Source organism: Macaca mulatta, chromosome 1 (genome assembly GCF_049350105.2).
Source record: "Macaca mulatta isolate MMU2019108-1 chromosome 1, T2T-MMU8v2.0, whole genome shotgun sequence".
Classification (NCBI taxonomy): domain Eukaryota; kingdom Metazoa; phylum Chordata; class Mammalia; order Primates; family Cercopithecidae; genus Macaca; species Macaca mulatta.
In genome coordinates this window covers 170,984,231-171,011,113 of record NC_133406.1, presented here as the reverse complement: position 1 = coordinate 171,011,113, position 26,883 = coordinate 170,984,231, and the positions used below count along the sequence as shown (strand labels likewise).

Genomic DNA, 26,883 nt, shown 5'->3' with positions numbered 1-26,883 from the left:
GAAATTGCAAACCTATGTATTGGTAAACAGTCTGTTAAAAATGAAAGATAGAGTCATGGCTTTTAATATAACAGAATGTAAAAAGTTCACTGCTTTGACTGCAGATCGTATCTTGCAAAGAGACTTCAAGAAACAATGAAATTTTGTGTCATATCCAAGAAGAATATCCAAAATATTCTGAAGATACTCCTTCCTTTCCCAATGATTTATCTGTGTGAACCTGGATTCTTCATATGAAGAAGTAGATATGATAAGCCAGCTATCTTATATGAAGCCAACATTAAAGAAATTGGCAACATTCTTCTCACTATTTTTTTTTCTTTTAGAAACCATAACCACTTTGATTAAACTGTGTTTTTTTAATTAACATGCAATGACTTTAAATGGATTAATAAATATTTACATGTTTTTTACTTTTACAATCTAATACAGTAAATATATTAGATATAATCCACATTGTTTAAAACAAAAAAAGCTCCTTGGGCTCCTTGGATGATCAATAATTAATTTTTAAACATATATAAAAATTCAAAGACCAAAAAGTTTGAAAACCACTGCTCTAGAATCATGCCCTTTCAACTGGTAACGGGGAAGAAGAGTAAGTGTTACAAGTGCAGGTTTTAATAGTTTGGCCCCAGATTGACACATATCACTCTCATTTATTTGCATTAACTAAACTTCAGTCAGACAGATACATCGTGCTGCAAGGGAGTTGGACAATATCTAGCTCTGTGTCCAGAAATAAGAGAAGAATACTAGTGGGCACTGACCATCTCTGACATGGCACTGAAAGCTTGTAATGACTATACTTTTCATATGACTATAATTAGAAAGTTCTTAACAATATTCCTCCTTTCGTAAGATATTGTTCTCATCTTCTACTATTCATTTCTACTGGCTATTTGCCTGTCTTGTAAAACGTGTCCTCCTTTTATGTAAATGCACTTTGTTGAACCCTAAACATGAGTTGGCCTGGACAAGATGCTTTATTTGTATTATTTAAAGTCATACTCACAAATATCTTATGAGGTAGTTTTGTTATCCCTGTTTCACAGAAATCTAGGTAAAAGACTGAGGTAGCTTACCCAAAATCCCCTGGAATTAGAATTCAAATCTAAGTTTATCTCACTGCCTTTTCTCCTATGTTCTTTCTACTTTCTTATATTTCTTATTTTCTTTTTTTTTTAATTAATTAATTTTTTTTTGAGATGGATTTTCACTCTTGTTGCCCAGGCTGGAGTGCAATGGTACAATCTCGTCTCACTGCAACCTCCGCCCCCAGGTTCAAGTGATTCTCTGTCTCAGGCTCCCAAGTAGCTGGGATTACAATCATGCGCCACCACGCCATTAACTTTTTGTATTTTTGGTAAAGACAGGGTTTCTTCATGTTGGTCAGGCTGGTCTCGAACTCCTGACCTCAGGTGATCCGCCCGCCTTGACCTCTCAAAGTGCTGGGTAACAGGCATGAGCCACTGTGCCCAGCCTCTTATATTTCTTTATAGAAAAATTGACTGTTCCACATCAGAGTCTGACCATTTGATCTTCTGTCAGATTCTATTAGTTCTTATATATTCTCTAATTCAGATTGGATCTTAAAACATTAGCTAATCTTTATAACTGAATTTACATCATGTTCTTGACTCAGATGCATACAGGAGATTTTCTCTCCCTAGAAAATTTCCTGGTTGAAATATCATAGTTGTTTAGTAATCACATGCAATCTCTTTACTAGAATAAGGTCTTTATTTTTCTACTCTCAGAGTGTTAGCTTGCAAATTGCCTTGTCAGGTTCTATTATGTTTATTTGTGAAAGTAGGCCCATACCAGGCTTTCTAGCTAGTCTAGTAACAACTGGAATTATATTCAAAAGCTGCTTCTTATGCCTTGGCCTTTCTTTCCTTATTGCCATGTACTTTCCCTAATCCCTTACTGGACTGGACCACTCCTTTTCTGACTTGTATTGCATTCTCTCAGCCCTTTCCTTTCATCAGTAATGTCTTCTTCATTCTATTCGTGCTTTTGATTCTTCAATGTCCCTCTGAACCACGACCTTTCCCAAAGCTTTACCAGATTATTGTCTATAATATTTTTCTTCTCTGAACTTCAAGTTTTCTATTTGTATCTTTGCTAGAGACTCTTATATGTTATGTTTTATCTTATCTCTATTTGCCTATTTGGCTTATCCTGAAATTAGACTAGTAACTTCCTTGAACAAAGAAATACTAGCTACTCATCTTCTGTCTTAACAATGCTTTATACATAACAGCTGTTAACTCTGTGTGACTTTAGGTGAATATAATTTCTCTCCTCAATTTATAACCACTAATAGGTGAAAAATTCTGAGTTTTAATAAATAAAGTAAATGGGTTTCCAAATTATAATTCTCTTGACACTAGTTTTGGAACAAAAACGTTCTTGTTCATGTGTGGCTTACACTTTCATTTTAATCTACAAATGACTTTGTCTACATATGGCTTTTAAATTATTAGTTCAGACCATTTCCTACATGCTAATCTATTCAGAAAGTTCATGAATAGATGAAAATTGTCTCTTTTCTAAGAGCCTGAAGATAGTTTATTATTTTGGCCCTACCATCTCTGATATGGACTTCAGGACAATCCAAGATTATTCTAAAACCGGAAGAAGACATCATAGACTTTATATATTGACATACAAAGATGTGGAACTCTTAGGAAGTACTGGCTCTTGCGAAAACACAAGACCTGAGGTAATGCTGAGTATTAAGAGATTCTGGAGAACTGTATAGAAACTCACCTTGAGGGTGGTGGTGGTGGTTAGAAGAACAATAAGGAATTTTTACGAGGCTCAAGGTCTCAGGAGAAATAGCAGTGCTCTAATCATATGTGTTGCTTTTCCAGGGATAGGAGAGATCTTCTGAATAATTATCTATAATGTATCAGAAACCATGCTATTATTCAATTTGGCAAGTGAAAACTCAAGTTGCTTGGCAAGTGAAAACTCAAGTTACTAAATATAGGCAAGGATAAGAAGCTTACCCATCTATTTGAGGTGGCTGCTCCTAAGAGATGATGGGCTCAGGTCCTTCTTAAGACTGTGTCTGAGTAGCTCCTACTTCATTGTCTGTTTCCTCTGGACAAAAACCAAGTTGTCTACTGCTGGGGATGTTCAGAGTATCCCTGTAAATCAGAGTTCAGGTTTTCTGCCACTTGGATCTTTGAGAAGAGAGAGAAAAAGCTTTTTACCCATATCCTAAGTTCTGATCCTAGCTGAAAATAAAATTATTCCCTGTATAACTGACAGTGAAAATTGACATTCCTTCAGGGAAACTCCAACTTCAACCACAGCAACATGATCTTAGGAAACCTTGTGAAGAACAATTAAATTAAAATTGAATTGACTTAAATCAATACCTTTGGGGTTATAGAGTTTTAAATGGTACTTTAAGACACAAGATAACTTCTGTAGTCCTCCATGACTTGGAAATGGAGTGATTATCTATTGACTCAGAAAAATCTCAGTCAACTGAGAGAAAAATTACATTTTAATCTGAATTCCAAAGATACATAGCTCTGCTACAAGGGAAAAAAGAAAGAAAGAGAGAAAGAGAGAAAGAGAGAGAGAGAGAGAGAGAGAGAGAGAGAGAGAGAGAGAGAGAAAGAGAGAAAGAGAGAAAGAGAGAAAGAAAGAAAGAAAAAGAAAGAGAGGTCCCATAAACCTAAGGAAATTACCAACTTAACTTCTAAGAACATAGTTGATTTTGCCTACTTTTAGGCAACTTGGAGAAAGACATAGTTTTTTGTGTGTTTTGTTTTGTTTTGTTTTGTTTTGTTTTGTTTTGTTTTGAGACAGAGTTTAGCTCTTTTGCCCAGGATAGAGTGCAATGGCATGATCTCGGCTCACCACAACCTCTGCTTCCTGGGTTCAAGCGATTCTCCTGCCTCAGCCTCCTGAGTAGCTGGGATTACAGGCATGCATCAGCACACCTGGCTAATTTTGTATTTTTAGTAGAGACAGGGTTTCTCCACATTGGTCAGGCTAGTCTTAAACTCCCGACCTCAGGTGATCCACTCGCTTTGGCCTGCCAAAGTGCTGGGATTACAGGCGAGACATAAGCCACCGCACCTGGCCAAGACATACTTTTCTATGTCTTCCTTCTTTCAGTCAATATTATATGTATGAAATTCAGTTTATCCATGTTCATTTATGTATAGTTTCCATTGTTTGGTGATATTCACCTCTATTTGCTTGTTTCTCTGTTTTTGTAATGATTGATGAACATTGCATATTTCTCATTTGGGGCTACTATGAATAATGTTTCAGTGAACCTTCATTTCGTGTACATGTGCACACATTTCTCTTGGCTATATGTACCTAGGGGTAGAATGGCTGAGTAATGAGAAATATATACTCAACTCCAGTAGATGATGCCAAATTGTTTCCCAAATGTATTGTACTGTTTACAGTCCCTCCAGAAGAGTTTCTGCTATTATATATCAGCTCTAATGCGTAGTATGATTAGTCATCTTTAATTGTAGACATTCTGGTGGACATGTAGTAGAATCTCATTGTTGTTTCAAATTAACATCTTCCTGATAACTAATGATATTGAGCACCTTTTTATATGTTTATTATCCATTTGCATATGTGTACTTATGAAGTTCCTGTTAAATATGTAAATATATCACAATTCATTTTGTTCTTTTTTATTAATAGAAATCTTTTATTCCATAGAAGTATTCTATATTGATTATTTGTAAATATCTTCTCCCACTCTATAGTTTGATTTTTCTACTTATCATTCAACAAGCAGTAGGGTTAAATTTTTTAAATATCAAATTTATTAATATTTTGTGGGTGGGGTATGCTTTTTGTATCCTGCTTAAGAAATATTTAGATGCCCAAAGTCATGAAAATATTTTCCTGCATAAAATTCTAAAAGTTCTTTGATTTTTACATTTTAATCTACACTCATCTAGATTTTACTTTTGAATGTGGTGTGATATGGATGTCAAGTTTTATTTCATTTTGTCCAATATGACTACCCAATTCACCTAGCTGCGTTTACTGAAAAGCTCATCCTTTTCTGAATGTTTAGCAGTGTCATCTTTGTTACTAATCAAAGGTCCACATATGCCTAGTCACCTCCTGGACTCTTCTTTTTCATCGATCTGTTTCTCAATCCTTAAGCCATTGCCACATATGTTTATTACTGTAGCCTTATATTAATTTATACTATTTGTGAGAATATTCCCTTTGCTTGTTCTTCAATACTGTCATAAAACTGGGCTATACCATCTCCATTTTCATATACATTTTAGAAACAATTTGTCAAGGCCCTCAAAAAATTGTGATTTTTATTGAGAAAATTTGTGTAAGGCTGGAATTATTTTTTCGTTAAATGATTAGCAAAATTCATTTCTAAAGCCATCTGAGCAAGTTTTCTTTGTGGGGAAATTTTAATTACAAATTAAATATCTTTAATAGTTAAGAGGAGTATCATCTTATGTCAATTTTATTAAGCTGTATTTTACTTGGAATTTGTCTTTTAACTTAATTTCAAATATGTGAGCATAAACTTGGTTATAATATTCTTTAACAATTTTTTATATTGTGGAACCTATAGTGATGGCCTCATTTTAATTCCTGATTTTTATACCTCCAATATCTTTTTTTTCTGAATCAGTCTAAGGAGCTTTATCAATTTTGTCAGTCTTTCCAAAGAACCATTTTTGGGCATTATTAATTATCTGCACTCTATGTTTTCTTGATTTTTATTAATTTATTCTATTAACTTTACTATTTCCCACCTTCCCATATTTTTGGATGTTTAATTTACTATTCTTAACTCAAGAATTGTAAATAAATGCTTGATTATATCCAGACTTTATTTTTAATTAATATATTCATTTATAGCTATAAACACCTCATAAGTTTGGCTATAAACAGATTTTAGCTATAACAAATATAGCTACAAACTTCTCACAAATGTGGCATGTAGCATTTCCATTATTGTTGTTTCAAAAATATTTTTTACTTTGTATTTTGAGTTATTCTTTGATCCAGGGGCATTTAGAATACTTTTTTTCTGAATTTCTAAACATCTGGAATTTTCTAGTTACCTTTATGCCAGTTATTTCTTGCTAAATTCCAAAGATTTGAAATTTGAAGAAACTCATGTGTTCCATGCGTATTTGAATACAATGTGCATTTTGCCATTGGTCTGGTGTACTATAGATGTAAATAAGATAATTTTTAAAAATAATATTGTTCAAATGTCCTGTATTCTTACTACTAATTTTGTTATTGCTTGTTCAATGAAAATTTCTCACTATAATTGTAAATGATCTATTTTTGCTTTTAATTCTGTCAGCTTTTACTTAACTTATATGAGGCTCCATTATTAGTTATGTAACATCTGAGATTGTTCTGAGATGGATTTCAGTCCATCTTGGGACCCATTAATATCTGATTCATTCTTATTTCTAAGGTGTAACCCTCAGGAACATCTTGCTTGAGGACCTTGATCTTATTTTGGCCCCCAAAGACTGTCAGATTCTGTGGTATGTTTTGAGAATTGGCAGATGCCCCTGAGGAAAAGGCTAGACTTAGATTTTTGGGTATTTATTGTCCTGGATATTGACCCTGTATTTCTTTACTGCCTTGTTAGTTCTGTGATGCATTTACTTATAATCTAAAAAAAAAAAAAAATCTGTCCAGATTTTTAAATCTATTTTCAGTTGGAAGGGTTGGTCTGAATTACTTTCATAACCATTAATGAAAGCATATTTTTAAATATTACTTATGATTTTTTTCCTCTAGAAGTTACACTTTAGTGTAGACATTTCTTACAGTACTTTATTTTAAAATTTTATCATTAGAAAAGTCTTCCCACTCGGAGAATAGCTATTTGTGAGTATATTATTCTCTTAATTTTTGTTGTATATGTTTTTATTTCAATTTGTTTTTTATTTAAGTCTTCAGTTGAATTGGAATATAATTTGGTATATAATGTAAGATAAAGATCTAACTCCTTTTGCTCTAAAAGCTTAACGAATTATTCCAACATAATTAGTTTTATTTTTTTCTTTTCCTTAGTGATTTTAAATTTTGATTTTATATGTGCTTACTTATTTTCAGGTTGTATTATGTTTCCAGCTTTATATTTTGGCTCATTTTCTATTTTTTTTACAAATACCGCAGTTTACTTTTGTTAGCTTTACATTATAGTTAACATATTTGGTATATACCTCCTTTCACTAGGCATTGTCTTCCCAAAATTGTTTCCTTAATACTATACTTAATGGGGAGGAACTGAAGCTTTCCCAAAATGAGGCAAAAATGTCTCTCTCAATACTCATTTTCAGCATTGTACTGGAAGTCCTAGCTAATGCTATGAGAGAAAAGAAGGAAATAAAAGGTATATGTATTGGAAAGAAAGAAAGAAAAGTGTCTGTTTGCAGATAACACACTCATTTCTATGAAAAATCAGAATGAGTAAAAAAATACTTTTGGAATAAGTGATTACACCAAAGTCATAGGATAGAAGGTCAACACACAAAAGTCAGTTGCTTTTTTATATACAGCAATGAACAAGTGAAATATGAAATTAAAACACAATACCATATACATTTGCATTCTCCCAATGGAATACTTGGTATAAGTCTAGCAAAATATGTACAAGATCAATATTAGGAAAACTACAAAACTGTGATAAAAGAAATCTAATAACTAAGTAAACTCAGAGCTATTTAACATTTATAGATAGGAAGATTCAATATTGTCAAGATCTCAGTTTTTCCCAACCTGATCTATAGATTCTATGTAACCCCAATCAAACTACCATCACGTTGTTTTGTGGATATCAACAAAGTGATTTTGAAGTTTATGTGAACAGGTAAACACACCGAATAGCTAATACAATATTGAAGGAAAAGGACAAAGTCCAGATGATCAAAGTACTGAACTCCAACTACTATAAAGCTATAGTAATCAAGACAATGTGGTATTGGCAAAGAATAGAGAGCTCAGAAATTAACTCAGAATATAGTCAATTGATATTTGACAATGAATCACGAACAGTACAATGGAGAAAAGACAGTCTCTTCAACAAATGGTGCTAGAACAACTGGATATCTATGGGCAAGAAAATGAATCTAGATACAGACCTTACACCCTTCACAAAAAAAAAAAAAAAAAAAAAAAAAAAGCTCAAAATGGATTATAGACCTAAAGATAAAACTTAAAACCATAAGACTTCTAAAAGGTTACATAGGAGAAAATCTAGATGACCTTGGGTTTGGAAATGCATTTTTTAGCTATAACACCAAAGGCATGATCAATGAGAGAAATAATTGATAAGCAAGATTTCATTAAAATTTGAAATTTCTGTTCTGTGAGAGAAACTGTCAAGAGAATTAGGCAACAACTGGGAGAAAATGTTGGCAAAAAACATAACTGATAAAAGACTCTTATCCAAAATATACAGCTCCTAAAATTCAACAATAAGAAAATGATTTATCTGATTAAAAAATAAGGAAAAGATTTGAACAGATACCACTTTGGCAACTTTTTTAGTTGAATAGAGATTTTGTTTGAAACTACAAATAAGAATACATAAATTAAGAAGTATTAAACTCTTTATAGTATTTAGACAGTATTTCCATCAAGGAGTATGTTGTGCCTACCTTGAACCATGTTATCAGCTGGAAATACCAAGTCTTTGTAACCTTACGCTTAAGCATCCCACTCTGCAACCTGCACGTCTCCAAGCTCAGTCACTTGGTCTATAACCTATTATTCAAACACACAGAGATTCTAGTCCCAGGGTGACTCTACACTTTCTCTCTCTGGATTCGCCTTATTTCATCTATATTTTGACATAGTTTGGCTCTTTAGTATGTCACTTTATCCAATATATCTCCAATATATTCTCAATTACTTTCTCTTTGTTATTCTTAATTACTGTCATGTTCTTTCTGTCTCTCTCTGCCTATGTTAACTGTAGAGGAAAGTAAATAATGCATAGATTGATGCTATTAAATTTAATATTTCTTTATTTTACTATTAATCTCTTGTTCCCATTTTATTCAGTAACTATTTCTTATCTTTGTCACTTCCCCAAAATCTAACTTCACTACAACGCTTTCAACTCTCAACAGCTGAGCTAGTTTTCTTCTTAAATTACAGAATGTAGACATCATCACATGTTAAATTTATCAATTTCTTGTCACCAAATATGTAATCATCTTGGCATGTGTACCTATCCTCTTTTTTTCCCTCCAGTATCCTGCTTCCTATAATGGTGACTTCTCTGCCTGTGTATTAGATTACATTGTATTCTGCCTCCATCCATGCATTTATCTGTATTTTCTGTATCTTCAACATCTCTCTATTTACTTGTTCCTTCCTCATTTTAACTTCTACAAGAATTTTCTATTAATAGCAAACAACTTTGTATGTCTTCCGTATACATAATCTATTCCTCTCCTATCCAATGCAAACATTCTTAAAAGAGTTGCCCACTTCCCTACTGATGGACAGTTTTCAATATTGTGCTATTTCAAACAATAGTAAAAGTAGCACATATTTCTATAGGGTAGATTTACAGAATTGCTATTAATAGGTTGAGAGTTAAGTGTTTAAAGGCATGATACTGCCAAATTGCCTTATAAGATGTCTGTAATGATTGCCAACCCATCTACAGTTCAATTTACCTGTATTTGCTACATTTATTTTGTTATTAGTAATAAATATTATTTAATCTAAAATCTAAATATTTTAATCTAAAATCTGAAATTTTCTGTCAATCATTTTTAATTTCACATACTTTTGATTAATCATATTACTTCATAGTTTTAATTTTTGATTGATTAATAATATTGGACACCTTTCCAAATATTCATTGGCTATTTCTTTTTCTATTAGTTGCCTATTTTCTATCTTTTACCCTTTTATTTTTATATTTCTTGGGGCCATTTATGAGTAAATATTATAATTTTTTTCTTTTTTTAATTGTTTGAAATACCAAATAAATTTGAAATTTCTGCTGTGTGAAAGAAACTGTCAAAAGAATTAGACAAACAAACTGGGAGAAAATATTGGCAAAATGCATGATATATAAGCAATTTTGTAAAAATTTTGTAAAAATTGCTTATATAGCCAGATCTGTAACTTTTTCTTTCTGGCTTTTGGGTTACATGTTTTAAAAATCTTTCCTTTTGAGGAAATTGTGTACATTGACTGCCTGTACTACTTTTTTTCATTTTTTTTTTTATTGAATCCTAATAGAGGTACATATTTTCGGAGTACCTGTGATAATTTTATACATCTGTATAATGTGTACAAATCAAATTAGGGTAACTGGAATATCTATCACCTTAAATATCTTTTCTTTATGTCTGCACTTTTTGAAACCCTATTATACCTTAATTCATTGCAATATGGATTTCTGTCTTCATTGCTTGACTTAACTTGCCCTTACCAAGGCTGCAAGTGACCACAGTAAGCACATTTTCTATGAAATTTTTTTTCTGCTGTTTTATATGATACCATATCCTATTCATTTTGGTTCTTGCTTTCTGATTACTCCTCAGTCTCTACACACCTTGAACTCAAATCATCTCATTGTTGATATTCTTTAGAGTTTTGCCATAGAGCCACATCACTCCTCATTTTTCAAAACTCTGACTTATAGCTACAAGGTTTATCTCAAGGTTTGATGTAATCTTGATGATTGTGGATAAGGGTGATGTTCCAGTTCTGTTTGACATCATTATGGCCAGGGCTCCAGGAAGGCCAAGGTCCTCCCCTGACAGTCTTTTCTTTCCCCTCTCCATAAAGCCCCGTGAGAGCTTTTCTGGCAAGAGTTGTCAAAAAATAAAGAGAAAATGCCATTTTGTTATCAAAGGTGCGCTGGTGTGAGATAACCCTCCACGCAGAGCTCTGTTCAATTAAATAATAGTGAAGTGTTTAGGCTTCTTCCACCTCTTCCCCTAAAAGTCCAATCTCTACCTTTGGATCTTACTACACTCTAGCTGGCTTGATAAACTCAAACTCATAATCATCCTGCTCAGTGTGTTCACGGTCTGTTTTCAACTCTCTTGCCAGAGTATACATCTTAATCTTAAATCTGGTCATGTCTGTTTCCTATTCATATCACTCCAAAGCCTCCCTTGTTGACTTAAGGTTTAAATACAAAACCTTCATCATGTCTTACAAGACTTTCTGATTGAAAGTCTTTCCTCCTTTTCCAATACAGCCTCTTTTTAAATTTTTAAATATTTTTCTTCTCTCTGCATCAGCCAGTCTGAACCTTTATGTTATCTAATAAAATGTCTTCTGTGTAACCTTAGAGACTTTGTGCAAGCTGTTCCCTCTGGCTAGGACCCCATGCATTTCTTCCTGTGGCAAGTGGCCACTCAGGTGTGCCCACAGCACCCATTGTTTCCCTCCATCCCTCCAGCAATGATCACGTTATATCGTACTTCCCCAGATACTTCGTATTGTAGCTTCCACACTAGGCTCTGAGCTATGTGAGGATAGGACACAGTTTTGTCCTCAGCACCTAGCACAATACCCACACTGTGATATATGGTTTATAAATATTTATTAAATTTACAGTTAGCTGACTGTCAAGTAGTCCCTTATAGCATTTTAAATGGTCTCTATCATTCCTTCTAAATTGTATGTAGTTTTGATTAATCATTTTATGTAATTAGAGAGATAAAGCCCACTTTACTGATTTTATTTTTCAAGAAGTCATTTTACATTAATTTTTCCCTTTAACGTCTTTTAGTACTCCAAACCACTGTTCTGTTATCATCATATTTTGTTCTCTTCTCATAGTGTTTGCCCCACTGTGGTTATTTGATGACTTGGGTTTATTGAGTGAGTGAGAGATTAAGTTAATGAGCAAATGCCTCTCACTTTTCCCCAAGCAGACACTAAGTGCCAATCCAAGCAAGTACAGAATTTATCTTGTTCGTTATTGGAGTTTCAGTGACTAGAATAATGACTATATATGGGATTAATGAATAAATATGTAATTTTTTGACTACCATTTTGCTAAATTGTTTCTAATTTTATAATTAAAATTAATTAAAAATTAAAGTTTTAATTTTCTCTTTGGACCAAGAGTTAAGTAGAGCATTTCTATAATTTCCAAATAATTGAAAGTTTTTTCTTTCCTTTTTGCTTTGTATTAATACTTTGTAATTTTAATGCAATGAGATCACAGAAATAGAGTATTTACAATTGTACTATTGAAAACTTGTTAAGTCTTTTTTTGTGGGATAATATCTGATTAATATTTTAAAATCTTCCATGATTACTTTATAAAGTTTCCATAAGGTAACAAGTTTGACCTGGAACTATTAAATCAACAATCATATAGTATCCAGATGCTATTCCTTATATATTTTTTGTTTACAGTTTTGTAAAATGCTTTCTTTAAAAATGAGTTAAATCTACAATTACTGTCCTTTTTATTTTAATTTGCTTGATTCCAACACTTATGCAGATTATATGTTAATGTCCTGTTATTATTAAAGATTAATGATTATGGAATAACGTTATCTTTTTATCAAAATTATATTACCATATCTGTCCAATTTAAGGTGATTTGCTTTAAAATGTGCTTTTTTTGTTATTTATTTATTTATTTATTTAATTTTTAAGACAAAATCTCCTCTGTCGCCCAGGCTGGAGTGCAGTGGTGTGATCGCAACTCACTGCAACCTCTGCTTCCCAGGTTCAATCAATTCTCCAGCCTCAGCCTCCCAAGTTGGTGGTATAACAGGCATGTGCCACCATATCCAGCTAATTTTTCTATTTTTAATAGAGATAGTATTTCACCATGTTGGCCAGGCTGATCATGAATTCCTGACATCAAGTGATTTGCCTGCCTCTGCCTCCCAAAATGCTTGGATTACAGGCATGAGCCACTGTGCCCAGCCAAACATACTTTTAAAATGTTATGTTTTATAAAAACTCTTTTTACTGTTTTACTTACTTATTTTTTAATCTAGGGCCCATCATGGGGCTGGGGACCCCTCACCCTGGCAAGGGGAAATAATTTTTAATAGTATTATCTTAATGTTTGATTTCTCTTTTTGTTCTTGTTTGATGATATATTTTTGTCTAAACTTTACATTTAATCTTTCGTGTCATTTTGTTTTGAGTGTGACCCTTATAAATAGCTTGTAGTTGTACTTTGCTTTTTGATCCAGTCTGAGTATTTCCAGTCTGTTAGGAGAATTTAACTCACTTATACTTAGTGACATTAAAGCTAATATTTAATAAAAATTAACATTTTGGGAGTACTTACAATCTGTCATGTACTACTCTAATTTTTATCTACTAGTACATTTAATTTTTATAATAGTCCAACTAGATAGAGAGTATGAATATACTCATTTTACAGATATGGAAACTGAGACACAAAAAGATTATAAGTGATGTGTTAAGGTCACAAGGGTTAAGAGTGAAAGAGCCATGAAGTGTTCCTAAGTAGTCTGGCTCTAGAGCTTGCTATAGCTACAAGCTATATTGTCATCTAATTTTATGTTAATTTTGAAAACTTTAGATAATACATTATATATTCATGTGGTCTGCAAGATCTTTGAGATAATCATTTGAAAATGTTGCAAATAGATTTCTTTAAAAAATCTGTTTTCCCATGTGGCCCAGCTGTTCTGTGACAGTTTTCATCTATGCTTTGAGTCCTAAAACTACCTCTTGGTTCTGGAAGAATAATGCTATTCATACCTGATTTATGATTCTATTGAAACTTTGTATCTTTTATGTTTTCTGGATAAGCAGATGCTCACTCTATCAACCTAATATGAATTCCATTAGATTCCTGTTCCTTTATTTCTTTTTTTTTTTTTTTTTTTTTTTTTTTGAGACGGAGTCTCGCTCTGCCGCCCAGGCTGGAGTGCAGTGGCCGGATCTCAGCTCACTGCAGGCTCCGCCTCCCGGGTTCACGCAATTCTCCTGCCTCAGCCCCCCCAGTAGCTGGGACTACAGGCGCCCGCCACCTCGCCCGGCTAGTTTTTTGTATTTTTTAGTAGAGACGGGGTTTCACCGTGTCAGCCAGGATGGTCTCGATCTCCTGACCTCGTGATCCGCCCGCCTCGGCCTCCCAAAGTGCTGGGATTACAGGCTTGAGCCACCGCGCCCGGCCTCCTTTATTTCTATGAAATCCAAATTACCCTTGCTTTCTTAGCTTTGAGCTCTGGTTGTATGTACACGATTCCTGTGACCACCTTTCTTAGGGTACTTTGGACATGGTACAATGCAGCCACTGGCATCTCACTTCTGGGATGGTTTTTAAACTTAAAGATGATTACAGAAAGCCAGTGGTCCTAATGATAGAGTCAGACTGGGCCACAGACGGAAGCACACATAAAAGAAAATTTGACTGAAGAGGAAAATTGAGAAGTGAGAAGCGAAAAATGTCTGATATACAAGTGTTTAAAATTGCTTGTTTAAACTTTTTATTTTAAGTTCAAGGGTACATGTGTAGGTTTGTTACACAGACAAACTTGTGTTATGGGGGTTTGTAGTACAGATTATTTCATCAGGCTAATACCCATAACTTGTTTTCCTGATCTCTTCCCTCCTCCGCCCTCCGCCCTCCAAAAGGCACCAGCGTGTGTTCCCCTCTATGTGTCCTTGTGCTCTCATCATTTAGCTCCCATTTATAAATGAGAACATGTAGTGTTTGGTTTTCTGTTCCTGTATTCGTTTGCTAAGGATAATGTCCTCCAGCTCCATCCATGTCCCTGCAAAGGACATGATCTCATTCTTATTTATAGCTGCATAGTATTCCATAGTGTATTTCGTGTTTGCTTTAAGCTTAGTCAATGTGATTAATCCATAACTACCAAAAGATTAAAAAGAGTTCTATTAAAGCTACTTATGGCAGTAATAATTTTGGTGCATTGAATTTAAAAGGATAATGCAGTTATTTTGAGAATCTAAAATAGATAATAAATAAGGTCAAAAAGCAAAAATTAGAGGTAATAAATGGTATAGATAATCAAACAATGCAAACTTTGTGTTTTTGACAAAAAAAATATTTTTTCATTGTTTATCCATCTAAAACGCTTTTGTAATAAAAATAATTGGAATTTTTCCTGTTGAAACTCATTTTACAGACTACATTTTCAATATAGTCTTTTTACAATGTCTGGATTTTAAAAATAATAACAATTTAGAACAAAGGATAATGTTTGCTCACAGAAAACAACCAAAAGTTGATAGTATGCTTGAACAACCTAGCAATATACTCCAGTACTTATGAAACTAATGCAATTAAAGATATATTAAAATAAGTTACACATCACATTACTGATTTTTTTTTTAAAAGTATGTCAATAGTAATGACATGAATCATATAAAATCATCTAATAGCAGGTATTAAATTAGTGAAAATGAGCAAAACACATATCAATTTTTACCTAAATCATGCAGATACTAGTAAATGAATTAAACAAGCTCCCTTAATAAATGAGATGTGTTCATCTTTTTAAGTTGGTAGGTAAAATATTAAATTGAATAAGTTTGTTCAGGACATAGTCATTGAATGATTGAATAAATGAATGAATACCAAACCCACTTCCTGGTTTTAAAGAATCTACTATGCATCAACTCAATACTACCTAGGATAAGTGTAGAGTTATATATTTCTTCAAAAAAGAATGGCCAGATTCGTGTTTTCAGGTCATGCAACCACAGTTGTGATTCTATTCAGTTCTGTTCAATTCCAAATCTATTGAGAACTTTTTATGTTACTCGTATATGACAGTTTCATCTGTTAGGCATTTTTCTTAGGCAAAATGAGAATTCAAAGTGCAGTTACATTTTAGAATATATTCTTCTCACCAATAAATTCAAAAAATGAGCTCTACTATCACTACAAATCCAGAGGATTTTAAATCCAGACACACACACACACACACACACACACACACACACAGAGAGAGAGAGAGAGAGAGAGAAATTTTGTGGTTAAGAAGTAGGAGGATTAAAGGCTATGGTTATCTAAACACCTTCTGTAATCTTGTAATCATTTTTTTTTATTATGGCTGTTCAGAAGTTCCAGCAAAATGTTAAATACAAATGTTGATAATGGATTCATTTATTTTGTTTTTGGCTATAAAGGGAATGTTTCTCATGTTCACCATTACATTAACCATGATATTTGCTTCTTTAACCTTTCTCGGGTTAAAGAAATTTTGGTATCCCTCATTTACTGACAAATAAAGACCTCAGAGTTGAAATTCATCTAAAATATTTCTGCACATATTGAAGTAGTTGTATTATTTTTATCCTTTAATGTATTCATTGGAGGAATTACAATGGACAGTCTAGTGGTAAACCAACCATGCAGTCTGGAATACTTGGAAACTTATATTGATCATAAAAGATATAAATATTTATATCTGACTGGATTTAGTTTGCTAATATTTTATTCATGATATTTCAACTTTGTTTATGAATGAAATTAGACTCTAATTTTATTCTCTCATATTGTCTTTGTCGTGTTCTTTGTATAAAAGTTACACTGACTTCTTATTAGTTGGGGAAACTCTCTCTTCCCTTCCTTCGCCTTCGCCCTTCTCTCTCTCTGTCACACACACATACATACACACAGAGTTTATATAAGGTGGATTAGCTAACCATCTAGATTTAGTGGGGGGACTTAGGGTAGCATTTGTTTCATTTTGAGGAGTTATATCTTAAACTACTGAATAAATGAGTTTAATAGCTCTAAATAAATTTAGGTAGTTTTGTAATTCTTCTTTGAGTTTGTTTCACATCAATGTTTCACACTGTTTTTATATTTTCCATAAAAAGTATTATTGTCTTTACATCTTCATATTAAAAATAATTTTGTTCTAAGTCTTGGGGTTAATTCCAAGTAAATATTTGAGCATTGCAGAGTTGGACAGAAGAGTAGCAGTACAAGACTGCTAGTTAGAAGACCTAATCTCTTATCACATCCCACATCCCACTTATCACAACTAAACATGGAGGCCTAGGCAAGATATTTAATCTTACTAGTTCTATTTCTACCTAAAATTTTGGAAAATTGAGAGGGTTTTTTGAGAATTAAATGCGGTAATTTATTTAAAACTCAAATAGTATTTCTTGGGGTTACCAAATACACATTAATTCTCTTTCCCTTTCTTACCTTTCATGACTATTTGTAAATATCTGTTCTGTTAAATAGCTTTACCTTATGTAATCCATCACTCAGTAACCAACATATTTTACTTAATTACACAGAATCATTTTAATATGTCAACTGTTGATTTTCTAAAAGACAAATAATGTTTTTTAAAGATAAGCAGAGACTTGAAGAAGCAAAGCTGAATTTCTTAAGCCTAGTACAGTAAAAGAAAATACCACCTTGAGATAATCTTAGTATTAGTCCAGAATAGAAAGAGGACAAATTTTTAGGGTTTAAGAGACTCGCCTGAGATTTTAAGGCTGATTTTGCAAGGAGAGAGAAAGGGTGGGATTGGAGGGCACAATGAAGTGTGTCTTGATAAGCAATATGTCAGTGTCAAGAAAAGAAATTTGGGATTAGTTCACAGAATTATCTTTCAGAAGCAAATATTTCCTAGAGAATAGCCAAGTTTATTTCATTTGTTTTAAATTTTAATATAAAGATGGGAAAGTATGCACTGTCTCAATGTTGCTTAATTAAATATAGGAAAGTAATCCAGTTCTCAGTAGTGTTTAACACTATGTCAAAAATTATATTCATTTTAGTTCTTAATATTAATCATTCATTTGATCATTTCCAATCCTATGGCTGAATACAGACTATTGTTGTCTGGGAATGACTAATTCAGATCTGTACTTCTGTTTGATACGTCATGATCAAGTGTAGAATTTCTGATGGTAGTCATTCCAGTTTCTGAAAATGGCATATATTCTTGTTCTTTTCATTGGAAAATCATTTGTTGCATTATTTAATGAGACAGAACAGTGACTATGGAGCACCACCTAACACTGGAGATCAAAATTTGATTCCTCTAATGGATGCAATAGGGGATTATTCTCCTTAGAGTTTGTAGTCTGCTTCCAGGTTAAGAACCAAGAATATAAAAATTAAGCCAAAAGCACTCAAACCTAATATGAAGAATCTGTAGAACCAGATATGGGGACATTAAATAAATTATCTAATCTTACTATTTCTTTGCTTTATGAAATTATTTTTGTTTTTGGAACCATAGAGATCTGTTCAAATGAAAGTACAATGTTCTTCACCTAAGACAATACATATTCCACTTCAAGATTATTATTATATTTAAAGCAACTCTGTTTTGAATCACCACTTGTCCAATCTTATGAACCTCTTGGGTGAGTTCTATGGCATATTGTCTTGTTATCCTCCTACTCTTTGCACCGTACTGTGTTATATAGCAGGTAGTCATTTACCCAATTTTCACACCTCCAGTGTAAAGAGTGAAACAAAGTGTGAACAAAGAGGCTTGGGCTGAAAAAATTAATATAATCTAAAACTCCTTTTAGTATCTAAGTTTTTTAACTCAAACTGAGGCACAGTTTTCTCCTTCTAAAATTAATTTTTCTATTTTTTGTCAAAGGAGGAAAACTGATGGTCCAAACAGGATCCTGGATAATATCAAAGACTAACTTAATGACAGGCATTAGTTTATTGAGTAACAGGTCCTGTCTAAATTAAAGGTAGTAACCAATGGACTTTTGTGTCCCAAATTTGGTAAGAGTTATTAAAGCCTACCCAATTATCTGTCTCAGCCACAATAGCCAAATGGTGTTTTTGAATAGTATTTTAATGTTCTACCATGACTCATCAAGAATTATCATACATTAGATAACGAAACTTTTCGTACAAAGATCATCAGATAACCCTAAAGCAAAAAATGAGAGATGAGCCTAGGTGGTATGGTCTCCTAATTGCTTCTGTAAAAGTGAAACATCAGCCTCACAATTATATACCAGTACTTCTTTAGCTTCTCTGCAAACTCTACTTTTGTGAAAATTTTACTACCCAAACAAGCTCCTTGAAAGGACTCTGAGTATTGATTCTGTGACGACAGGAGCCTTCCTGTATGGGTACATCTTTTTTTTTTTTTTTTTTTTTTAGTGTTTCTTTAAAATAATTTATTCTTTTTATTATTATTATTATTATACTTTAAGTTCTCGGGTACATGTGCATAACGTGCAGGTTTGTTACATATGTATACTTGTGCCATGTTGGTGTGCTGCACCCATCAACTCATCAGCACTCATCAACTCGTCATTTACATCAGGTATAACTCCCAATGCAATCCCTCCTCCCTCCCCCTCCCCACAATAGGCCCCGGTGTGTGATGCTCCCCCTCCCAAGGCCAAGTGATCTCATTGCTCAGTTCCCACCTATGAGTGAGAACATGTGGTGTTTGGTTTTCTGTTCTTGCAATAGTTTGCTGAGAATGATGGTTTCCAGCTGCATCCATGTCCCTACAAAGGACACAAACTCATCCTTTGTTATGGCTGCATGGTATTCCATGATGTATATGTGCCACATTTTCTTAATCCAGTCTGTCACTGATAGACATTTGGGTTGATTTCAAGTCTTTGCTATTGTGAATAGTGCCGCAATGAACATATGTGTGCATGTGTCTTTATAGCAGCATGATTTATAATCCTTTGGGTATATACCCAATAATGGGATGGCTGGGTCATATGGCCATACTGCCCAAGGTAATTTACAGATTCAATGCCATCCCCATCAAGCTGCCAATGAGTTTCTTCACAGAATTGGAAAAAACTGCTTTAAAGTTCATATGGAACCAAAAAAGAGCCCGCATTGCCAAGACAATTCTAAGTCAAAAGAACAAAGCTGGAGGCATCACGCTACCTGACTTCAAACTATACTACAAGGCTACAGTAACCAAAACAGCCTGGTACTGGTACCAAAACAGAGATATAGACCAATGGAACAGAACAGAGTCCTCAGAAATAATACCACACATCTACAGCCATCTGATCTTTGACAAACCTGAGAAAAACAAGAAATGGGGGAAAAACAAGAAATTCCCAGCACCCTATTTAATAAATGGTGCTGGGAAAATTGGCTAACCATAAGTAGAAAGCTGAAACTGGATCCTTTCCTTACTCCTTATATGAAAATTAATTCAAGATAGATTAGAGTCTTAAATGTTAGACCTAATACCATAAAAACCCTAGAAGAAAACCTAGGTAATACCATTCAGGACATAGGCATGGGCAAGGACTTCATGTCTAAAACACCAAAAGCAATGGCAACAAAAGCCAAAATTGACAAATGGGATTTAATTAAACTAAAGAGCTTCTGCACAGCAAAAGAAACTACCATCAGAGTGAACAGGCAACCTATAGAATGGGAGAAAATTTTTGCAATCTACTCATCTGACAAAGGGCTAATATCTAGAACCTACAAAGAACTCAATCAAATTTACAAGAAAAAACAACCCCATCAAAAAGTGGGCAAAGGATATGAACAGACATTTCTCAAAAGAAGACATGCATACAGCCAACAGACACATGAAAAAATGCTCGTCATCACTGGCTATCAGAGAAATGCAAATCAAAACCACAATGAGATACCATCTCACACCAGTTAGAATAGCAATCATTAAAAAGTCAGGAAACAACAGGTGCTGGAGAGGATGTGGAGAAATAGGAACACTTTTACACTGTTGGTGGGATTGTAAACTAGTTCAACCATTGTGGAAAACAGTATGGCAATTCCTCTAGGTACATCTTTAAAAGGGTTTTAGATTTCTGACTTTCTGGCCCGTTGTGCTGTTTGCCCTCAATTAATGCTTTAGTAGTTAGTTCAAATATCCAGGAAACCAAGTCATTTATTTTTATAAACTGGTGTCAAAGGAAGCTGAATAGAACTGAAATAAAAATGAGTACCAACTCAATGGCTAGATTGCTTATATGTTTTAGCTAAATCATAAGAAATTAAATTGCTGCCAGTATTTGAATTATATCAAGGCCTACAAATGCCAAAACCAATATTAAGGATAGAAACTTTCAAGAATCATCATTACCAGCTAAAAAATATCTGTTAATAATCCAAAACTTTAAAACAAGAAAGAGGTCAGAAAATGGCTAGGACAATAAACAAAAACATGCAGTTTGAAGCATGACCATCTGTGACTCTAGATATCTCATTCTTGTTCTGTTGGCATTAGGTGCAAGATATTTACTTCTTGCAATTGTCTACTTGATCTGAGGGCCTTTGGCAAACACTTTATCATACTTTCAAAGTTTGTCCACTTCTGAGGATTCCTAAATGTCTTCATCTTGAAGTCTCCAGGATACAGATCTGAGGAAAAAGACTCTAGCATTTTACTGTTGCTAGTTTTTAACAGTACCAGATAACATCCCTTTCACTGTCTTAAGGGAGATTTTTTTTTCTGATGTCTTTTCCACAAAATGAAATCTCCCAGAACATTATAATGGTAGAAATTGAAATCCTCTATTTACATATAATACACAATTAATTCTTGAGGATGTAATCCATGACTGTCCTGGGAGGAAGAACATGTTATAAACAGTGTAAACTTTTTGATTTGTATAATAGTGAGCACTGTGATTGTTCCTGATTAGTAAGAATAATGAATTAATAACTCAGAAACAAAGTCACTTTTTAGACTCATTATGCATTGTTCTTTGTAGAGAACACAAGGGTGTTTCTGAGAAATACACAATCATCAAACATAGATATTTTATGTTAATATAAATATTTATTTTGTTATATTTACTTTAATTAATAGAAGGACTGAATTTCTCTTTGTCATCCTTTAAAAATTCTATGTTTGGTAAATAAAGTACCTATAATTTTGAGTTAATTAAAATTTGAGGAATGAATCACAAATAGTTCCATTGTCTTTTCACTTGTAATATGGAAGAGCAAAGATAATTTAGGTTTAAATTAAATATTAAAAGTTTTATTATTTTGAGTTCCTACTTGAATTAGGAAAGAAAAAATCAATAAAGGTTGTTAATGCAGTAAAATACTAACATAAGTCATAATATCTACGAAGTCGTTATTGGCAATATTTCGTAAACACATAATTAAAATGTTTATTAGGAAATTGCCTTTCTTTCAAAAATAATGAAATTTTCTGTCAAAATGATTCAGTAAACAAAAAAGTTCAGAGGGTCATATAAAATATTTTTGGTGATAGAAGGAAATTATTTTGCCTGGATAGAAAACTTGGACATTTTATGACAAAACACCCCAGATTCTGAATTTATTCCTTTCTTTTTCCCATGTAATAAGTTATAGTAATATTTTATAAGCTTTTTACATTAGGAATAAATTAGTTCACTCTGGGACAACAGTACTCAAAACAATTTTGAGCTTTATTTATTCCACTCATATATTTCTCATACATTTCATATATTTATTCATTCTCTCCATCGGCACTAGAAACCTAGACAGGCTGAAATTATGTATCTCAGACCTTTTTACATTGGCAATATTTTAACTTTGTCTTCTATTTTCTTTTTATTATAAATCTTTCAATTAATCCTTAATACTCTTATGTTTATTTATTTAGACATATACAAATATATATGAGTAGAGAGAAGTAAGAGGTAAAATGAAAACTCTAAACATTAGCTTTAAGAAATAAATTAATCAGCACATTCATGTATGTATTACTAAATTTATCATATTAATAAACTTTACAGCTTATTAGAATTACAAACTACTTATAATTTGTATGCATATTTTTATTCCTATGGAAGCATTATAGCTAGCATTATCTCAATTTGTTATAGTAATTATCACCTTTAACCAAAATAATTAACTCACTTTTTGGGCAAAAGAGAACTAGAAGATGAAAAATTAATAATTTTGTAGCTATATTTTCTATAAGCACACTTTTTTTTGGAACCTTAACAAATTTTAAGACATATAATCATCAAGACATTTGCACATAGCGTTGCTTGATAGCCATTCTACATATAAAAGTTTTAAAAGTTAATTTAAAACTGTATGGTGACATATGCCTGTATCTTTTTCTTAAAATTATTCAAGTAGTCAAATATCATTTCTTAGTTAACTCGTTTTAATATCAGTAAAAAATTTTAAGTTGAATAAAGATCTGGAAGTTATAATTTAAGTTAGCCATTAGAGTTTCATAGTTGATAGCATGGTAGCATTAAAATAATTCATAACACTAAACCGTTTAACTGATGCTTAATACTACTTCATGTGGTTGAATGCAATTTTATATTTTTGTAATTTGAAAGCCTTTGAGGAAGCAATAAGAGCTTATAAGGCCTATTGCTATTATGATAATTTTATAAAGTTTAAATCATGAAATGTTAAAACTGAATTTTCTTTTAATAAAAATATGCTAATGTTATTTTTACATGGGTACCATATCAGAGAGAAAAATGTAGTCATTTTACATTTTAAATTAAATCACTCTAACTTATTCAAAATATAACAAATCTTGCTTGAAATTGTTCTAACACAAATAAATCATTGTATTCAAATATCAAAAAGTCGTGATCAATTAATGTGTAATATTTCCCAAGAAAAAAGGAAAATATAAGGATAGGAAAATTAAAAAGGAAATATGAGAAGAAATTACCTTCAAGCAAAATTTAGGAGATCTAATATAGTAAATATAATAACTTACTTTTTAGGTGGACGAGACAGAATCTGTTCATGAGGAGTTTCTCTTTCTTTCTCGTCTTTTCTTTATCTTGTTGTTTGCTGTAAAGTGCCTCTCAAACACATTCAATAATGTCAAAGTTTTCTCAAAATAGCCAGTGCAACTTCAGATTTTCCCTGATAAAATTATGCCAGTTAAAAAGATATGCATATGGCTGACAACATGAAAACATCATGTGTTTAAGTAGAGATTTTAAATAGACTGAAAACTTTCCAAACATTGCAGAAGTCAGCTGGTATTCCCTAGAGAAACAGAACTAATGACAGATAGATCATAGATAGATAGATAGATAGATAGATAGATAGATAGATAGATAGATAGATAGATTATATGATTGATTGGAGGGAATTTATTGTGGAAAATGGCTCATGTGATTATGGAGGCTGAGAAGTCCCATGATATGACATCTTCAGGCTGGAGAGCCAGGAAAGCCAGAGATGTAATCCATTCTGAGTGAGAACCAGGGGAGCTGATGGTATAACTCTCAGTCCAAGGCTTGGAGGTATGGGAATACTGGGGCAGCCAGTGGTGTAACTCCTGACATCTGAAGCCCTAAGAAGCAGGGACTTCTGTATCCAAGGGCAGGAGACAATGGGCCTCAGCTCAAGAAGATAGAGGAAGAATTCAATCTTCATCGGTCTTTTGTTCTTGGTCCTAAATGGATGGGATGATGCCTGCTCACACTGTTGAGCTTGGATCTTCTTTACTTAGTCTACTGATTCAAATACTAATCTTTTCAGGAAATACCCACACAGACACACAGAGAAATAATGTTTTACCAGCTATCTGGGCATCCCTTAGCTCAGTTAAGTTAACATATAAAATTAACTCTCACAGTCAGTAAAAAAAGAGTGCTTGTACAAATGTGTATCTGCAGAACCTGGCCAACCACCAGCCAATATCACATGAGGGCCCAATAAAACAACTCTATTCTCCGAAAACAGAAATTCCTCTGCAGCACATTCTCCTCCAGCCTCCTTCAGCTGTTTTCCTAATGATGCGTCCCACATTCTTTTGCAGTTCAAGTCCTCTTTCCCAATGATGAGCAATATGTCTTATTAACCATAGGAAAGTTTTGCTCCTTGCTAGGTCAGGTGATGGATGCACCTAAACTACCCTAATCCCTCTTTCTGTTTAAAATTACTCTTTGCTCTCTTTACTCATCAGGCTGAGGGATTAATGTAAGATTACTATAAGAAGTTGACAGAAATTCCAAAATTATGTAATTGTTTTGAGGCATCCTCCACTCCCTTATTTGATTTGAAAAGAAGACCAAGTAACCCCTCTGCTGGCCTGTGAACTGTATTCTCTGATAACAGCATAATTAGGAATTTTTTAAAAAATAGAAGATCCCTAAATGTTCTAAATTAAACAACGTATTTAAAAATAACCCATGCATTGAAGAAGGAATTGCAAACAAATTAAAAATATTTCAAACTGAATAAAAATAAAAATGTAGCAAAATTTGTGAGATGCAGCTCATGCAATGTTTGGGAAAAATGTTTAGTTTTGAAGGATTTTATTGTTTCAATGTTCTATATATGGTCTATCTTGGAATATATTCTATGTACATGTGAAAAGATTGTTCTGCATTTGTCGGATATAGCGTTCTGTAAATATCAACAAGAGCAAGGTGATTGAGAGTGATATTCAGATCTTCTGTATTCTTACTAATTTCCTCTAACCTTTTTCAATTTCCAAGAGAGATGTATTGTAAAATATGGCTGCATATTTTTCTATTTCTCTCTTTTTTTCTGTGAGTTTTTGCTTCGTACATTTAGACTCTGTTATTTGCAGCATGTACATTTAGGGTTGCTACATCTTCCTGATGAATTATCCTGCTTACCGTTATCAGATATCTCTGTCTCTCTTTTTAAAGTCTTTGTCTTATATTTTACATTTTTCTGATAAAACTGTAGCCTCACTAGCTTTCATATGCTTCCAGTTTGCATGATAGATTATTTTCCATCCTTTTATTTTCAGTGTACCTCTTGTGAACAGATAAAATTGGGTCTTGCTTTTTTAACCATATGGTTTCACTGATAACTTCTATCAAGTATTAAAGGAAGAAATATTACCAATATTAAGCATACACATTCAAAAAATACTGGAAGAGGAAACACTTCCCAACTAACCTTGATACCAAAACCTGGTATCAAGTTTTTGCTAAGGAACAGACACAAAAATCTTTAACAAAATGTTAGCAAATTTAATCTACCAATATACTAAAAAAAATGCATATTAACAAGTTAGGCTTATCTGAGGATTAACACTGAAAAATCAAACAACTTTATTCACCATATTAACAGGATGAAGGAGAAAAATCATATGACCATCACAATAAATGCTGAAAAAAGCATTTGACAAAATTAAATAAGCTTTAGTCATAAAAACCCTTACCAAGTCTAGAATAGAAAAAAAATTTCCTCCATTTGATAAGAGTACCTACAAAAATCTACAGCTAACGTTAGACTTAATTAATCAAATGCATTCTTCAAGGTAGGGAGCACAGCAAGAATATTCATCGCTGTAACTTATACTCGACATTGTATCAGAAGGTTCAGCCATGGTAGTACAGTAAGAAAAGGCACAAAATTTGGAAAAGAAGTAAAATCTTTTTTATTCACAGATGACATAATTGATTTTATACAAAACCCAAAGGAATCTATAAAACAACTACCTGAACTAATTAAGACTGACAAATTCTAAATATGCAAGTTCAATATAAAATAATCAGTTGTATTTCTGAAAAATTTAAAAGTGCATTAACTATAGCATCAGTAACTATAAAATACTTATATGGTGGCTCTTCACCACATAGAGGCTCAGGCCTTCAGTTCTGGAAAACTACCTTGTCTTTCTGTAATGTTTCCTTCATTTTGTGTGTTCTTTATGGAATTGCAATTAGTTAAGATACTTGACCTCCTACATTAATAACATGAATTTTATTTTCCCTTTTTGTTTGACTCTCAACATTTTCTTTATATTTTTCATCATTCTTCACTTTTAGAATGAGGCACAGAGAGCCTGGGTAATTCTTCAGGATCACTCAGTTAACCTTTGTTTGAACTGATCTCTGGAAACAGAGCACGTGACTTTAGCGACTACACAATACTGCTTCTTTTAGAAAATGCTTTTGTAATGAATAACCTGATGTTTAATTAATAAGTGTATCCTG

At 32.9% G+C, this 26,883-nt stretch overlaps 1 protein-coding gene across 6 annotated transcripts in view; it reads left to right on the top strand.

Moving 5' to 3' along the window:
* The window catches only part of LRRC7 (leucine rich repeat containing 7), a 552,677-nt gene that overhangs the window by 50,633 nt on the left and 475,161 nt on the right, over positions 1–26,883 (top strand). The window lies entirely within an intron of this gene.